Here is an 18,090-nt window from a genome sequence, read left to right on the forward strand (position 1 = left end):
GCCGAGCCTCTCTCTAGGCTTCTCCATCTTATGAGCACCATAAAAGGGTAAAAGTTTGTAGTGATGTTATTTCTGGTTGTACGTTCCCTGGACTTTATACAGAAACCCAAAACCTAATGTCATCTTAGCATCAGCAATATGTAATATGTCCCTTTTTAATGGGTCGGACTTTTGTGGGAGATCCTAACAAGAATAGTAAGTCTGTTGCTGAAATATTGAAGGCAATCAAAGTGGTAGCCATCTCTCTAGACTGAACTAAGCTATATCCCCACGCCAGCTGAGAAGAAATATCCTTCTTTCTCGGGAAGAAAGGCGGCGTGGTGTCAAACATAGTGTGATGTCCATTAAGCAAACAGACCTGGTGGCGTGGGAATGGGATATAAGGGGAAAAATTATGTACATGGAACAGTGGGACGCTGGTGGAATCTCGAGCCGGAGCCGATACCAGCGCAAGCCCTTCGGTTCCAGAAACTGCTTGCAGAAACTCTACTAGTCTATCAACTAAGCCAGAGCCCCACGCCTGCCGATGACGGGAAATAACCATCCTTTTCGGTTTTTTTTTTCCCTTGTCAGGCAGCGTGGTGATTACCAAACAGGCGTGAACTCGGTGGCGCGGGGCAAGGGGGAAAAAGAAAAGTTATGTAACAAACAGCGGGACTTAATATCTCTATATTCTTAGCAGTGGAGAACTATCAAATGCCTCCTTGGCAATAGGACTGCTTTCCTTTTTTGGGGGAAACCCCAACAACGGTAGTGAGTTGTGTGTTGAAACATGGAATGTAATCGAGATAAGGCATAAACGAAGTGGAACTTATCATGTACAAGGGTGGGGACTGGGGAGGTGGGAGGGGGTGGCAGGTATACTGGGGGGGTTGGTGATGGGAGATGGGCACTGGTAAAGGGAAGGGTGTTTGAGAATTGTATAACCGACATAATCCTGAGAACTATGTAACCCTCCACATGGTGATTCAATAAAATTAAAAAAAAAAAAAAAAACTTTTATGTTGTGGTGGCCTCATGTGACTTAGAGAAATAAATTTTCTAATTATTAATGTAATGACTATCCATATACTTTTTAAAAGTCTACACACTGTAAGGGTGTAGGATATTGTTGGTTTTTCCTTTCTGCCTTGCCACAGAGAGCTTAGGTTTATTGGGTTACTCTCATCACAGTGCTCCTATTCCTCTGTGTTTACTTGAATCTTCTTTCTTTGTGCTCTGCTTCCCAAACTGGTAAGTCACCTTTATCTCCTAATCAGATTCTGTTAACTTGTTTTTCTTTTCTCCTTAAGTCCTTTGCATAGTTAATTCAGAGCAATGTCCTTTTTGTATGAACACAGAAAGACAGTTAATGCTATGCTTTTGTAACTTGGGAGTTAATTGACTCTGAATGACATTAACTCCTGGGCATCTGTTCTCTTGACTTAAGCCTTAGTTGCCCTTAGTTTCTAGCACCCCAACAGCAGGGTTTTGATGAGGGACTGGATGGACCCAGGGCAAAGTGTGAGCTACCCTGGCATCAAAATAGGCTTGGCCAATGCACCATAATACTTAACTATAAGTTAAGAGCATGGTCATGGACAAATTCTGTCATTATCCATAAAGTAACATCTAGATTAGGACCCTGCTATGGTTAGGAAAGATTAATCTGGCCTGAGCATTGTAGTCCTAGATCTATAAAAAGATGTCCCCAGAATAGCCACTTTACAAGCTCAATGTATCTCTTACTGTGTCCATACAAAATAACTAATATTAAGAAGTAGAATTAAGATGTTAATTAAGATGTTAATTAAGTTATTGGACTAAGGAGAGGAAAAACACCACTAGGTGGTATTTCCACCCTTGAGCCCGATGGGCAGTCAGAAAGGGTTTTTGATATGTTAATTTTGCTACTGGACAGGGTGTGTGGCTACCCCCCATGTGGGGAGTTGGGGAGAGAGAGAGAGAGAGAGAGAGAGAGAGAGAGAGAGAGAGAGAGAGAGAGAGAGAGAGAGAGACCAGGGCAGATGGAGCACACAGAGACTAGCCAAGGGAACAGAGGGAGAAGAATGTAGGGGAAGAATGCAGGAGCAGGCGTGTGGAGAGACGAGAGATGCAGCTGCGAGAGGGAGCGTGGAGAGATGAGTGGGAGAGACAGGAGGAGATGGGAATGAAGGGCAGTGTGAGACTAGAATGGGGAAGTTAGTGAGACTAGAACAGGCACGTGGGGAGGATGGAATGAACAGCAACTGATCACCATCCAGCCTGGCCCTCGTTTCCTCCTTCGTCTGTCCATGGTATTAGCCATCACAGGTGAAGCAAGTGGCCCAAGTCCACCCAACACAGGTGGTGAGAGAGAGCCGCGGGTATCTCCCTAGGCACCCGGAGATTACACAAATGGACTCAATGAAGATTTTTTACCACAAAAGAACTTGCAATGTTCTTAGAATTCTAAAGACCTTTACATACGTGTGAACACAGGGCACTTTCAAACAGTGTTCTGGGTTTCAAGGGCCGGGCCATCTCCAAGTGCTCCATGGCCCTGTTGTGCAGACCTGAGGATCCAGTGCTTGAGCCCAGCAAGGAAGAACTGCTTGAAACTGCCAATGCAGGAATCCACCAAGGCTATACCTGGTGAGACTCAATGGAGCATGAAGTTCAGAAATTAAACTTGGGATTTCCACATCAAATCCTACGCTCCAGTTCTTTGAGTTTTTTCCACACAAAGTAATTTTGATAAAATTAATTGTATATATTTCTTTTGTTTGAGTGTATATACGTATACATGTGTGTTTACACAGAAGTAATATGCATACATAGAGTTGAAACAACATATCCAGTCATAATAAAACTGCTCTATACCAAGCTCTTTTCTTTAAACATTAAGATATTTGCTAAGGATGTTTATGTTCTAAGCCTACCTAAAGGCATGCATTGGAAGGTAAATATGAAAGGAATATATATGGTGAAAAGACTGATTAGAACAAGCACAAAGGCACAAAGAAACATCTGCCTAAGCTCACCATGCTTGTTTTTTTCAGTGAGATTTTCCTCAACTGGTGAACATAGGCGTAGAATTTCATGAGGTATTTTAGGGCATAGAAAGAAATAAACGACACCACTTTTGCACTTTAAAATTATTAGTCACAAGTACAAGGGCTAGGAACTTTCCAATAATGGTGTGAAACCAGATTATAACAGAAAATGCTAAGAAATTTAACCCAATAAATATTGATACTTTATACAGGTAAAATATATAGATATTACTAACGACAAATACAATGGAAAATAGTATAAGAAACATAAAAAGAACCGACATTGGCAATATAAAAGTAGTTTCCATCAACCAATAAGAATGCTTCAAAAAATAATATAAGCACAAGAATACAGATTGGCCATTCATAGAATTCAAAAGGAAAATAAAAAGAATAGGACAAAGAGGCACTTTACAGAAGAGCATGACATGTGTGACTTAAGTGCTCTCACTATCAATGAAAAAAATAAATAACAAGATATAATTTTTCACCTGCCAAAATAGCAAAGATCAAAATGAAAGAGGGTATTCAACTAAGACAAGAGGTTGGGCCAATAGACTCTTGTGTATTAGAATTTGTTCACTTTTTCAGAAAAGCAACAGCTCCTTTTTCATGAAACTATTAGGAACGTGCAGAGAATTAGTCTAGTTGTGTTACTTATAAAAATATTCTAGTGTATGATGATGCAAGGTTTTCATAAACATCTGAATCAATATTTCTATTTTATGCCATCATTTACAATAATACAAAATTGAAAGTGACCTTAACAGTAAGAAACTGATTATTATTAAACCATTAAAGTGGGTTATTTCTGTCCATCTTTTGACTGGATTAAAGAAAAATATGTACATATGAATCCATTCTTGAAGTAATTTCTATATAAATAAAATTCTGGAAATACTGATATTAATTATAAATGTACTTAAGACTGAAATTTATACAAATCATTTTTTTCTTATCAGAATTTGTTTCAGCATAGATATGGATTACATTAATGTGGTATGTCATTTATATTGTATATTTAGCATAATAGTATCTTAAATATAAAAGGGAGTTGTTAAAATTATCTAATCTAGTCCATTCTGGAAACCAGTATAACAATCGTCTCTATAAAGGGTCTCTAATAGGTGATAATTCTGCTTGCCAGTGTCTTATAAATGAAGAGGGTATTATCCCTTTCTCAATTTTGAGGTCTTCTAGCTATCACATTTTTCTTCTTTGGTTGAACTTAAATCTTTTTCTAGAACTTTGTACTTATTATCTTAGTTTTTAGTGCTCTGAGAAAGCAGAGAGGAAACCTACCTCTTTTCCTACATGATAACCCAATGACTTCTTGAAATAAATTACTGGATTCCCTTCTGATTTTGTATTCACAAAGATATCACTTCGCAGAGCCACATCAATGGCTTTAAGGCTTTGAGCTTTCTCATCTTAGACACACCTCCACATTCCTTCACGTTTGACATACCATTAGAAATGGTACCGTATCATAATAGAGAAAATGGAGAGAAAGGACTTCAGAAAAGGAAAGAATCTCCTTATTTGAATGACAAACAGGTTTCTTAAAAAAAATGTAAAACTTACTGCATTTCTCTTCAAATTTGTTATGAATGAAAATAAGAGGTAGAATTAATATGGGTTATCCAGAATTCCTTTTTAATGGTCAATTTTTCAAGATCAGATGTAAAATTTTCCATTATCGCATGGGGAATTTTATTGTTGTTGTTACTGTTAGTTTGGAAAATCTCCAAAAAAATAATAGTATTTACTTTCTCACACTGTTTGGTTGCTGTCTTCAATGTATTGCTTTATTCTTTTTCAGACTTTGCTTGTTTTTATCTTGTAAACTATGCCCTACTTCTTACTTGAAATCTCTATAGGTTTCAAATTCTCAGACTGCCAGCAGCTTAAAGTCAGGGAGGTATCTGTAATGTCTTCACTGTTCTTCCCAGGGTTGTACCACAAAGGGATGCACGTATACCTAAAATATTGTTTGGGGTTATTAAATAAGTGTTGCTTTTTATTGACTAGTGATGAAAATCACAGTTACTACTGTCTTTGCTGAACTCTGTGCTCCTTTCAGTTGAAGATAAACTCTCCTATGGCTACCTCACATTATTTGCCATGTCATTTGTGAAATATTTGGTGGGAAATACTAATAATCATGGAGTCATTCGCCCTCAACACAGTTTTGTCTCTTAAGGCAAGAAGTCAGAAAATCCATGAGTCCACAGAGCATTCACTCTGAAAGCTACTGCCTAAATGATATGTTATCTTCTCTTTTACTCTCTTCCCTATAAACCTTTCCCTTTCTACTGACACCATTCGAGACTCCACAGAGTCATAAAAAGTTCACTTACAACTTGTGGACATCTGCTCCTCAAAGCCTCCGCTCTACTATGGCCAGTCCAAAGATCCAAGTGTCTTCCCTACCATTTGAAGAGACTGGAAGTAAAGGAGATGATTCTACTTGGTTAGTGTGGCTTTTATGCAAAAGATGATGAAAGGAGAAGCCAATGGTGCACCTGAGAGGGTTGAGGACTGGTTCTCACTGTGCATTGCATTAAGGATGATTGAGAACCGACTCCATGAAGTGGAGTCAGCTGAATTGCATTTCTCTTGCTGGGAACTCAAAGACCAAATCTGAGTTGACTATTATATTACATTTATCTTGCTAAGCCATGTCAGGAGTATAGGCCCTTGGGAAACACACATAGTCAGCAAATCTATATATCCCATATGCCCACATCTTTACAGTCAGCATGCTTCTTACAGTCATTTATAATTAAATATTTGCACATTCAGTAAGAAACACTTTGTTATTGATAAAAGTTTTAGGGCAAATTAGAATTATAACAGCAAACACATTAGATTGTCATTTAAATATTGAGTTAGAGAACTTCTAAATTCTTGTCATACAAGCACGGGTTTCTTAAGTTGGGTCTTGGAATCGCCTCCTGCAACATGTAATAGAAGTATTTACAACTGAATCTATTACTTGTCTATACCTTAATTACAAGGATTTAGGATGAATTCATCTTCGATTAATGAATTAAATCTATTTAGAAACTGACTTGGATAAAATTTTACAAGGAAAATATCACCATAAATGCAACACTACCAAAGAAATCTTCCTAGCCATCATTTCTCAAACAATTGCTTCTACTCAGTGGCACTGGCCCTACGACAGATGGGCACTATCAGCTTCCTCTCCTGCAGCCACTAAGTAGGAGCAGTTCTCTAGAGGCACAGAGGGAGTCCAAATTTACTAGTAAAACAATAAAACTCAGTGAGATATGAAACTGACTGGCTCCAGCGTCTTCAAGACAGAATATGCAGGTAGTGATAAAAATATTATTATTCTAGGAAGTGGCTGCACGAGTGATGGATAGTCCAAAAGTGTTTGTCTTTTCTCCAGAAGTCAATTTAAGTCTCTGAATGGTGTCTTCCAAATTGCATCATATCACAATTCACTTGTGATTCACAAATGAGATTGTGTGTGTATGATAGCTCATGATGCTGTGATATAATGCCGAATTCCTACTGGTCCATTCTTATTAATAACTGCCTTCCCATTGCATAACTTAGATATATAGAATTTTTTGGTATTATGAATTGGCACTGGCACTTGATATAAAACTAAAATTATACTCCCTCAGAAGGTTACCGCACTCAAATCCTCTTTCACCTCCTTCATAAGAATGCCACATCCTCCCCAGAACGCAGCCCATGACTGACTGACTGACAAGCCCCTTGGAGAAAGAGCAGAAAACAGGAAAGCATGTATTACACATTGCCTCGCATTCATCAGAGCGCCCTTCAGAAAGGGGAAATAACAAAGAGTGAATGGTGGGAAGTCATTTTATCTGCTAGAAAAATATGGCCTGTTCTCAACTCACAAAAACAAGTGGTTGTGAAGCCACCACATTATTTAAAGCTACCAGGCAAACAGGAAGAGGCAAACCAAACACCCAGGCCCTGAGAACTTCCCATAAGTGTTCCCTTCAGCTGGACTGGTTTGCACTCCTGATGGGCGTGCTGACAGGTTCCAGTGGTTGCTGCAGACTCGCAGCATTCTTGATGAGAAAGGAAAAAGAAAGTGCCAGTTCCTCTTTCGAAAGCAATTTGGGAGGCAGTTGTGCATTCAAAGGAATAATCATGATGACTAGAACCTACCACCGCCAATTTAAACACTGCCATCTGAGAAAGACAATGGATGCTAAAATTCAAAGTTGAAAAGTAGAAATATTCAAGGAGAAAGGGCAAAAGAAGGGTGTCTACAAAATCCTGGGAACCACTGGTGCCTTAAAATCAAACGGCAACACTCAGCTGTAGTGACAAGAGAACTATTATCATTGGAATTGCCAAGTTTACAAGCCGGGCTCAAGGAGCCTCCAGTTCAGAAATGCCTTATGTGAGTAAACAGACATTTCAGGAACTGTCCTGCAATGACACTCTCAGCTGCAGTCCCATTTCAGCTGTTTTTGAAAATATCCAGATCAGTGACCTCTCTTGGTCACCAGTGAGCTAAGTTGTTATTTTGCTGTTTTACAAACCACTCCAGGTTGGAGGGAAAGAAGACACATATTCAAGACTGCAAAGGATTTTTTCTTTCTTTTTTTTTTCCTATTACAACTTTCAAATGTCTCCTGACTTCCATAGCAAAGTCACCATTCCGTAAGTGAGGTCTGGAGCCTGGAGTGCTACACCAAGCAGCATCTACGCCCTCATCAGAATCAGGCTTCTCTGCAAGATTCTCCAAGATTCTCCGTCCTTCCCTCTGCGGCATGGGCTCACATACACCTACGGGACAATGAAGAATTGATGAAAGGCTAATCTCTCCTTATAGAGAAATATCATTTCTTTTGCACCCAAGTAAACCTTCGTGAGGGGACATTTCTCGCCATGGATACAATGGTTAGGGTTCACAACTCTCTCAGCACCCCAAAACTCTCCAAAAGGTAGAGAACTAAGACTCAGACCTCCCAGATCTGGATTACACAGAGAAATGTACCACTTGGCTGACAGTGATATTAATGTATGTTTTCCCATTTCTTTCACTCCTCTGACAAGATGTAGTGTCACAGAGAACCAAATTAACACACCGGGAGGCTTTGTCATTAAAGAAATACAAGCTCGCTTTGATTATTGCTGGCAAGAGAGCAGAGTGTGTGGTGCAAACAGCAGTCCTATTCTCAGAACTAATATTCTTGCAGACAGCACAGCTCCATCTCAGAGTCTCTTGAATTGGGAGACGGGGGTGTAATTTTTCAAATCTGGAGGGACAAAATGATTTCCAAGCTAGGTACTTAAAGGTATAGCCAGCCATAGATCGCAATGAACACAGCTGTCAATGTTGCCATAATCATAAAAAAGGGGGGAAACAGGAGAGGAGGGAGAAAATCACAAGTGTTTCTAGCTTTATTTCTAAGAACAGAATAGGTTATTTGTGGCTAGGCAAGAAATGCATTGAAAGGGAAGGGTAAAAATAAGATTTATTTTTCTGAAAGAAGTATCAAACATAATCAAGCAATTTACTGAAAGAGCTTTAAGAGTCTTAACTTTATTGTGGTAATTGTTGTTCTTTGCCTTTGCATTCAAATGAAGGTGTTACTGTGTAGAGCATTTTTAAGAACGTGTTTATATTTCTTGTTCTGCTGTTTGATTGGAATCTGGTGACTGGAGGAAGGGAGGCTCTAGACCAGGAATCAAAGCGTCAGTCCATATATTTTCCTCGCTTGTTAGCATTTAGTACATTTATCTCTTCAAGTCTAGGTTACCTCATCTGGAAATAGCAAGAAGAATATCTAATTGGCAGTCCAATAGGGATGTGAATATCAAATGGAAAATTGAATGAAGTAGTGCATTGGAAGTGTTAAGCCAGGTCCCGCCCCTTCCAATCTCTCAATAAGCACCAGGCTATTGAAATCACATTGATACCTGTCAGAGAAGAGAAATTGTGGGGGTGCAGGACACATTTTTAAAAAATCAAATTCTCTGCTAAATAGAAGAGAGATTGTGTCTTGTCACCAGAAATAGCTCAAGCAGCAATTTCAACACCTGAAATCTGGTTTTCTGTTTCTTAGATGTTGCAAAACCTGTGGCACAGAAGCTGTACCCACCTTATACAAAACTAAAATGAACAATTCACATCTTGGTTCACTAATTGTCCCACACATCAGACATTCAGTTTTTAAGGAATTAGGTAATTACACCCTTTATAAAATAGTTCAGATCTGAAAACTAATCTGAATGTCTTCAACCAAAAAAAGAAATTCAGAGGAAGCCTTATGTCCCCAAATCAAAATATTTAGATTCTTGAGAGGGGTAGAAAATATATTTTATAGTAAATAATTTAACAATGAAGAACAAATTCTATGACACAAATACTGTCTGATTTTGTGCAGAATAGTGGTAATAAAACTATTAAGAATTCACTAATCAATTTTAACTAGTGGGAGAAGGTATGTGATATAGGAGACCATCAACTAAGTCCAGATAATAGTGGTCATTTTATGAATAAGAAAAGAAAGTTTGTGTTCTTTTAATTTACAAGATCACAAGGCCATTACAATAAAACCTTTAGTTTCTGTGCCACAACTGGGTTTCTCAAGGTATACTCCTGGCTTTGTGCTCAGGGATCACCCTTGGAAGATTCTGGAGACTATATATTATACGTGGATTGAATCTGAGTGCAAGGCAAGCACCCTAACCCCTATACAAACTCATTGGCACAAGAAAACATGTTAAAATAACTTCTCCCACTCCAGTCATCCATAGAGCTCATGGAAAAGGCTTAAATATAGACAACTGCATCACTGTAAAAACATCAATGTTTTAAAAACTTTTTAGGGAAGTGATGCTAAAGCAACTAACAGATTCTGCTCTGTCAAACGCCTAAGAAGTTTTTTCATATGGAATTTTAGCCATCCAAGATTTTGGGGGCCATTTCAACACATAACTATTTCCAAGAGAATAATAGAATTTGGGGCTTATTTGATATGAGCAAAGAAACTAGAATTTAATCAAACTGACAATAGATAGATAGATAGATAGATAGATAGATAGATAGATAGATAGATTTTTCTCCTAAAATAGCAGAGTTCTGAGCCTAACAGCAGTGTCCCTAAAACACTATTTCCCTCAATATGTCCATTTTTAAGATTCTGTCAGAGTATACAATAGGTTTGACTCTAAGTAATTCAAACATCATGCGTAAAACTAAAATCATATTTGCTTATGACTGAAATTAACCTAACTCTCAATTCCCACCTCCAATAATAATGAAAACTGGGCAACCAGAGTCAAAACAGTTTCTTTCTGTTTATATACACCCACAATGTCTGGGGGATCACTCACTATCTTTGAATTCTCTCAGAGCTAAATTCATAAAAAAAAGTTTAAAATATTGAGAAATTTCTAGGTATCAAGTTTCCCTCTAATGCTCAGTTACTTATGTGAATTATTATTTAAAAGTCTATTGTCTATCCCCAGGTTATTAAAATAATATTCTATATTTTATATAGGAAAATATAGCTTTACATATAATCTAAGATGCTTCTTGCTTTAATTTCTGAGAGTGATACACAGTAGGAGTCAATCCATTTTTTTTCTCCAAGAAGTTAATTCAGTTCTTCTGATACCATTTATGATAAAAAAAATTTTTTTCTAAATTTCCTACTAATGAGGTTGTGGTGATAGGTACCAAAAATCAATTCTTCAATTCTTTTCTCTTTTCTTCTCTTCTCCCCCCCACCTCTCTTATTTCTCTCTAATTACGGTAGCTTTTTATTAAGTTGTGAAATCAAATAATTTAAATGCTCCAAATTTGTTTTTTTTTCCAAAATGTCATTACTTTAATTAATTTATTTGTGGTAACATTGGTTAGAAAACTATGTTTCAAAAATATTAAAAATACAAATGTATACCTCTTCAAAATATATTACTACACTATACTTTCAATCACGGTAACAAGAAGTAAGACATTTTATTTTATTTTATTGCTGTGGGGACACACTCATTGATGCTTATGGCTTATTCCTGGCTCTACACTCAGGGATCAGTCCTGGCAGAGCTTGGGACCATATGAGGTGCCGGGGATAGAACCTGGGTCAAGTTGCCCACCTGCAAAGCAAGTGCCTTACCCACTGCACCATCTCTCCAGTCCCATATTGTAGATTATTTTATTATTTACATATTTTATGAATTATTTAATCAACTTCTCAATTTCTAAAATTATTTTAAAATATTTTTAAATATGCTGGGAATTTATTAAAACCATAGATTAACTAGAGGAATTATCTGAATTATTATTTCACCCTTTCTCTAGGCATTTTTTTAAAGCGTCCTTAAAGAATAGCCCATAAACTTCAATATCTTACACTTCTTTATTTGTGACCCTAACCACTTAGTTATTATAAATATCTCACAGCTTTAAACACATACATAAATAGAATTTTTCAGGACTAATTTTTTGTTCCTCCCCCCCTAGATGCTCTAGACAGAATGCTTTTCCTAAAGTATAAATTATCAAGGTACCATCAAAAAACCTATAAAACTCAGATATTACTCCAATTATTACCATCACCCCTATTATGTATTTCATAGTAAAATAAAATTCTAAACCAAGTATTTTTCTGCTGTTACTTTGCTTAATCTCTCATAACCTATAATATAACTGATTAATGGAACTTACTGTGATGATAAAAATGTAATCTGCATATGGCAGTCTCTAAACACATGTAGAATTGAACACTTAAAATGTGGATATTATGACTGAGAAATCACTTCTAATTCGACTTAAATGTCAAATAGCCACGTGTGACTGGTGGTTTCTATACTCAACAGTGAAAATTCTTAGAATTCCTCAGTCTGTCTTATCTTTTATATCCTTCATGGTTTTGTTAATTATTGCAAGTTATTTCAATCAAGATCCCTCCATTTAGGTTTGCCAAATAGGTCTTCATAATCAGATTTATATTAAGAAATTGGGGCAGCAATATTTCTATAATGTTTTGTTTTCAGGGCATTATGAGAGGAGACTAGAGATGTTAGTTTACTTCATTATCTGAGAGGTTAATTTTGACTACTGAGTTAACATGGGTCCTTGTCAGTTTTATTAACAAATAAGCAGATAGATTCTCTGTGAAATTTAAAAGTGTCTTATAAAGTGTTACTTTGAGGGGCCGGAGCGATAGCACAGCAGGTAGGGCGTTTGTCTTGCACGCGGCCGACCCGGGTTCGATCCCCGGCATCCCATATGGTCCCCCAGCACTGCCAAGAGTAATTCCTGAGTGCAGAACCAGGAGTAACCCCTGAGCATCGCTGGGTGTGACCCAAAAAGCAAAAAAAAAAAATTGTTACTTTGATAATGTGTAAATATTCTTTTATTTATCCATTCTCACACATTTAGCATTTATTGATGATCTCTAACTGAGCCCATTATTGCCATGTCTTTTTATTATTTTATTAAAGCACCATCATTTACAAGGCTATTCATAGAGAGCTCTAGACATCAGTGTTCTAGCACTGATCCATCATCAGTGTCAATTGCTATGGCTTTTAAAATTATTTTTCTCAAAGTTCCTAGTTATTATCTCTGCTCAAGAATTAGTCCAGGGCTGGAGTGATAGCACAGCGGGTAAGGTGTTTGCCTTGCACAAATTCAAACCAGATTTGATTCCCAGCATCCCATATGGTCCCCCAGCACTGCCAGAGTAACCCCTGTGCATTGTTGGGTGTGACCCAAAAAGAAACAAACAAACAAAAATGAGCTCAATGCATGCTATTCCCTTTTCACCAAAATCAAAATCCTTAGTTATCATTTTTCATAATCAAAATCCAAAATATGAATTCTGGTCTGGAATTTACCATGAATATAGACTTCAAGTAGACTATATTAAATATGACTTATACATATGTAAATGTAATTTCAGCTAATTCAGGGTTAATAGTGCTACTAAAAATTGAATTTTTCTTTAATGAATTTTTATAATTATTTTGAGTCATTCTACATTGAATACTCACCAGTATTTTAATGTTTTACACTTAACTATGTTCAGTAAACCTTATAATAACACAATAAGATAATCACTGTTTCAACAATTTGACAAAGTGCTTCAGCTTAAAGGACCATTAATGGCTTCATACAACAATAGGTGGAATCTATACAAGGAACTTTGACTTCTCTGACTGAATGTAAGTGTGCTGATATAAGTCACAGTTTTATTGGTATTTTCCTCTGAAACCTAATACTCTTACATTGCTGAGGTATCTAGTTTGTTGGTCCCAAGCCACCAAACACTTGCATTTTATTAATGTGGGGAGTGTTTTTAAAGATAGAAACTGAGTGGATAAAATTGTTATGATGAAAGGCCACATGAAGAGATATGTCTGGAGGAAAAAAAAACAGAAAAGAGAGTAATTTAATTTATGCCTATAAATATAATTATTACAAAGAAACTCAATTCTTGAAGGCTGATTTTCACAAATGCAATGATATCACTTGCTTCTCCAGGGGGCTAGGTCATGCATATCAAGGATCACAAGACTATTTTCTACCCAGTTGCTCCTTAGAAATTTGCTTCCATAATTAGTCCAAAGTACTGACAATAAGTGGATTATTAAGATAACTAGAGGGAAAATTATATTTTACTAGATTTCCAAAGAACTTAGCCAATCCTTAATTTTATTCAAGAACCAATTATATCATTGTAAAATTGCAAATATTATGCCAAAGAGCTTACCACTTAGTTACCACTTACCACTCTATGTCAATGAAGATGACACAGAAACATGAGATACTAATTAAGAGTAAATGGCCGAGGTTTGCAAATACAAGTGACCACCTTACAGGATATAGTAAGTCTATTATATTACACAACCAAGGCAAGATCCAAACAAAGCGGAGACAGATGCACAGTAGTTTATAATGGTTTAGAGGGATGTCACAAGAGAAATAGCATCACTGTGACAATCATCACTGTTAGCATTTAGATTAACTTAAAGTGTTCTTTTATCTTTGCATTAAGTTCTTATGTATTCTTATATATTAAATATGCCAAAACCAGTAACAATTATGGGCCTCAATCCCCTGACACTGGAAGAGCCCCCAATACAGCAGCATTAAGAAGGATGAACAAGGAGAGGCTGACAAAATCTCAGGGCCAAACTAGCCTGCCCAAACGAAGGACTAAATTGACTGTTTGCACTTTTAACTTACATACGCTGGCATCAGAAGCATCCATTGAGGACCTGATGGTGCAAGCGTGGAAGGAAGATCAGGTACGACATCATTGGATTGACCAAGACAAGAAGGCACCGAACACACCATGCCATTTTCGACACTAAAGAACTGTTCTTTGACAATAGAGGCGTGTGTGGTGTTGATGTCCTTGTCAACACAACTTTAGCCATTAGTATTGATTCATTCGAATGCTTAACAAACTGAATCGAATGCTTATGTTTGAATAGATGTGGCTCATTGCCGGCAGTTTCTATCTTCATCATCTACGCACCAATATCCAACTATGACGAAAAAGAAATTGAGAAGTTCTACATGAACGAAGTTCATGGAGAAGTTCTATAAAGAAGACCTCACTTCTACAAGGTCATTGTCAGTGATTTTAATGCCAAATAGGACCTAGAAGTTCACCCAAATAACTCCACATTGGGACCCATGGCCTAGAATGGAATGAACAGGGTGAGAGTCTGTCTGAGTTCATCCTGTTACCAAGACCATCCATGATAACTCACAGTTTCAGAAGGACGAATCTAAACACTGGACATGGGAGTCTCCCAGTGGACTGTTCCACAATGAAATTGACCACATCATATTCAATCAAAGGTTTTGTCTGACCGATGTCGCTGTTGTCCCAAAATTCCAAACGGGATCAGACCACCATCTCCTACGTGCAAAATTCTACTTCACGCAGCAGGGAGAAAGGACTGCAAAGTTTAAGAGAACGACCACCAACTGGGAATTCTTTGGCACTATTACAGCAATATGGAAAGATGCCATCAGTGACAACATTGACAAGGAATGCAATCGACTGGTTCAGCACCTCCATGATTGTGCGAGGAATGCAGAGAGAGAGAAAGCCACAAAAAGTAGCCTGTCTTCAGAAACTCTCGAGCTCATTCGCCAACATGGTCTGCCGCAAGCCTCAGGCAATCACAAGGTAACATCCAAGCTCACAAAGCTGTGCAGAGAAGTGATAAGGGAAGACCTCAAAGAAAGAAGAACAGCAGTGTTGGCCAATGCAGCCAAAGCCAGGAAAAGTATACGCAATGCCCGCCTGTCCTTAGCCAACTATAAGACCAACATGACTGCACTCCAACATCCTGATGGATCCATCACATCTTCCAGAAGGGCAATGGAAAAGGTTATCCATGACTTCTGCTCGTATCTCTTTGATAACCACATCTACCTGCCCACATAACAAATTCCGCAGGATAGATATGTCATTGCCAGCATTCTCCTTTCCGAAATCCAACATGCCATTTCATCGGTAACGAAGCATATAGCACCCGGTCCAGACAAGGTCACACCTGAACACCTGAAGAATCTACCGCCAGTACTTGTCAATACACTGGCTCGGCTCTTCACATGCTACCTGTCCACATGCAAGATTCCATCCCAATGGAAAACCAGCAGGACCATCCTGTTGTACAAGAAGGGAGACATTCACGACATTAGCAACTATTGCCCAATCTGCCTGTTGTCCATCATCTACAAGTTATTCACTCGAGTCATCCTGAATAGGATTGGCAGAACACTAGACAAAGGACAATCATGCAAGCAAGCTAGGTTTTGAAAAGGATTCAGCACAATCGACTATATCCACATGGTGACCAAGCTAATTGAGGTTACATGAGAGTTCAAAATGCCTCTCTGTCTAACATTCATTGATTTAAAGAAGACTTTTGATTCCGTTGAGACTCAAGTGGTCATCGAAGCCATAGCCAAACAGGATGTTCAAACTCAATACATCAGGATCCTCCATGAGCTGTATTATGGATTCACTACCAGGATCTCACCATTCTATAAAGAAGTGATCATCCACGTAAAGAGAGGGATTCAGCAGGGTGACACCATTTCACTGAAACTCTTCAGTGTCACCCTGAAGAACATCATGTGACAACTGGAATGGGAAGGAATAGGAGTGAAGTTAGATAGTCGGCAACTATACCACCTCCGCTTCGCTGATGACATCATTCTCATAACACCAAATATCAGCCAAGCGACATGAATGTTGGCTGACTTTGACTGTGAGTGTGGAAAGTTCGGACTACAGCTGAATCTCAATGAAAACAGTGTTCATGAGAAATGAACTAGTTCCTGATGTTTCATTTGCCCTCAATGGAACGAACATCTCCAAATGCAGCAGTTATGTGTACCTAGGTCAAGAACTCAACATGACAAATGACTGTCACCTGAACTGCGCAGGAGGAAGAGAGCAACTTCGAATGCCTTCAAGAGAGTCAAAGAAGTGGTTAAGAGGATGAAGAACCTCTGGCTCTGGGCACATCTTTTTGACTCCACCATTCTTCCTGCACTAACATATGCCTCAGAGACCTGGGCCCTATGAAAACAGGATGAGAATGCTATTCAGGTATCCCAAAGAGGAATAGAAAGAGCTATGCTTGGAGTATCACATTTCACTCAAGTGAGAGAAGGAATCCAGACTCCTGACCTCCATCGACGACGATCAGGAATCTGGGTCACTGTCTTGTTTGCCAAGGCATCGAAAATCCGATGACCAGACACATAATGTGATTGAGATGACTGTTGGACTAGAGCTTTTATTGAGTGGATTCCACTGGATGTCAAAAGACCATGGGCTGCCCACCCTACAAGATGGTCAGACTTCGTTAAAACCCTGAACAAATGGTTTGAGGCTTTTCGTGTTCCTGGAGCAAGCAGATGCCATTAGACTACACTAGCACACGAAAGAGATGAACGGAGACGTTACTGGCACCTGCTCAAACAAATCGAAGATCAACGGGATGACAAGTGATACAAGTGATTGAGTTCTTTTATGTTTGTATTAAATATCTTATTAAGGTTACATTGGTTTACAAGAATGAAAAATGTTTTTATGAGTTAAGGGTACAACTCTACGATACCACAGCCAACCATCAAAGTATTAATATGTCTGTCATATGGTTTGTATGGAAAATTACAACATATGGTATGTGACATTCATATACCTTATGTTATAAAATTCATGTCATATGACTCATATCATACGGTTCATATGACCTATATGTCGCATGGTAAAATTTTACTGTACCATGTCCACCAACAGAGTGTCAATATATGACCACATCTGTCCATAGGTTCTTTTCATCTTTTTGCCCTGCTATATGTAACCACAAGGCTAGTGTCAGAGTCTAAGGGTTAGTTTCATTGAAAATTATATCTTGTTTGACTTGTTTCTTGTTATGTCACGTATAAGTGAGATCATCCAGTGTATGACTTTCTCCTCTGAAAATGTTTCCCTCAGCATGACCCTCTCCAGTGCCACCCATATTGGAGCAAAGAACAAAATTTCATCTTTTCTAATGACTGGGCAGTATTCTAGTGTGTATATATGCCAAATCTTTCTCTACTCTCATCCATCACAGAGTGTTTCCATAACTTGGCTATTTCAAATGACTATAGGAGTGCATTCTTCTTTTTAAGTTAGTGCTTTTTTATTCCCTTTTGGGAGGTTTTCTGGTTTTGGTGTTTAATGGTGCTGGTATCTATAATATGATACATTATAAATTATAAAGTATAATACATTGTAAAGTATAATACATATTTTATAATACATAAATTGTAAAGTATAATTCATATACTTTAGCATTGAACATCTCATTTGTTCCATGCATCTCATGTACAGACCAGCTGACTTAATCATTAGCAATTCCTCCATTTAGTATTCCTTCAGACTTTGATCAAGTATTGATCACATGACTAAGTATATGAACATGTTTTGGAAAATGGATTATAAAATACAATTTTATATTCTTGCCATTTATGAATTAACACCTATTAGTTTGAAAGTAGAAGTTTATTTATTTATTTATT

The sequence above is a fragment of the Sorex araneus genome, chromosome 2 (assembly GCF_027595985.1).
Source record: "Sorex araneus isolate mSorAra2 chromosome 2, mSorAra2.pri, whole genome shotgun sequence".
Classification (NCBI taxonomy): Eukaryota; Metazoa; Chordata; class Mammalia; order Eulipotyphla; family Soricidae; genus Sorex; species Sorex araneus.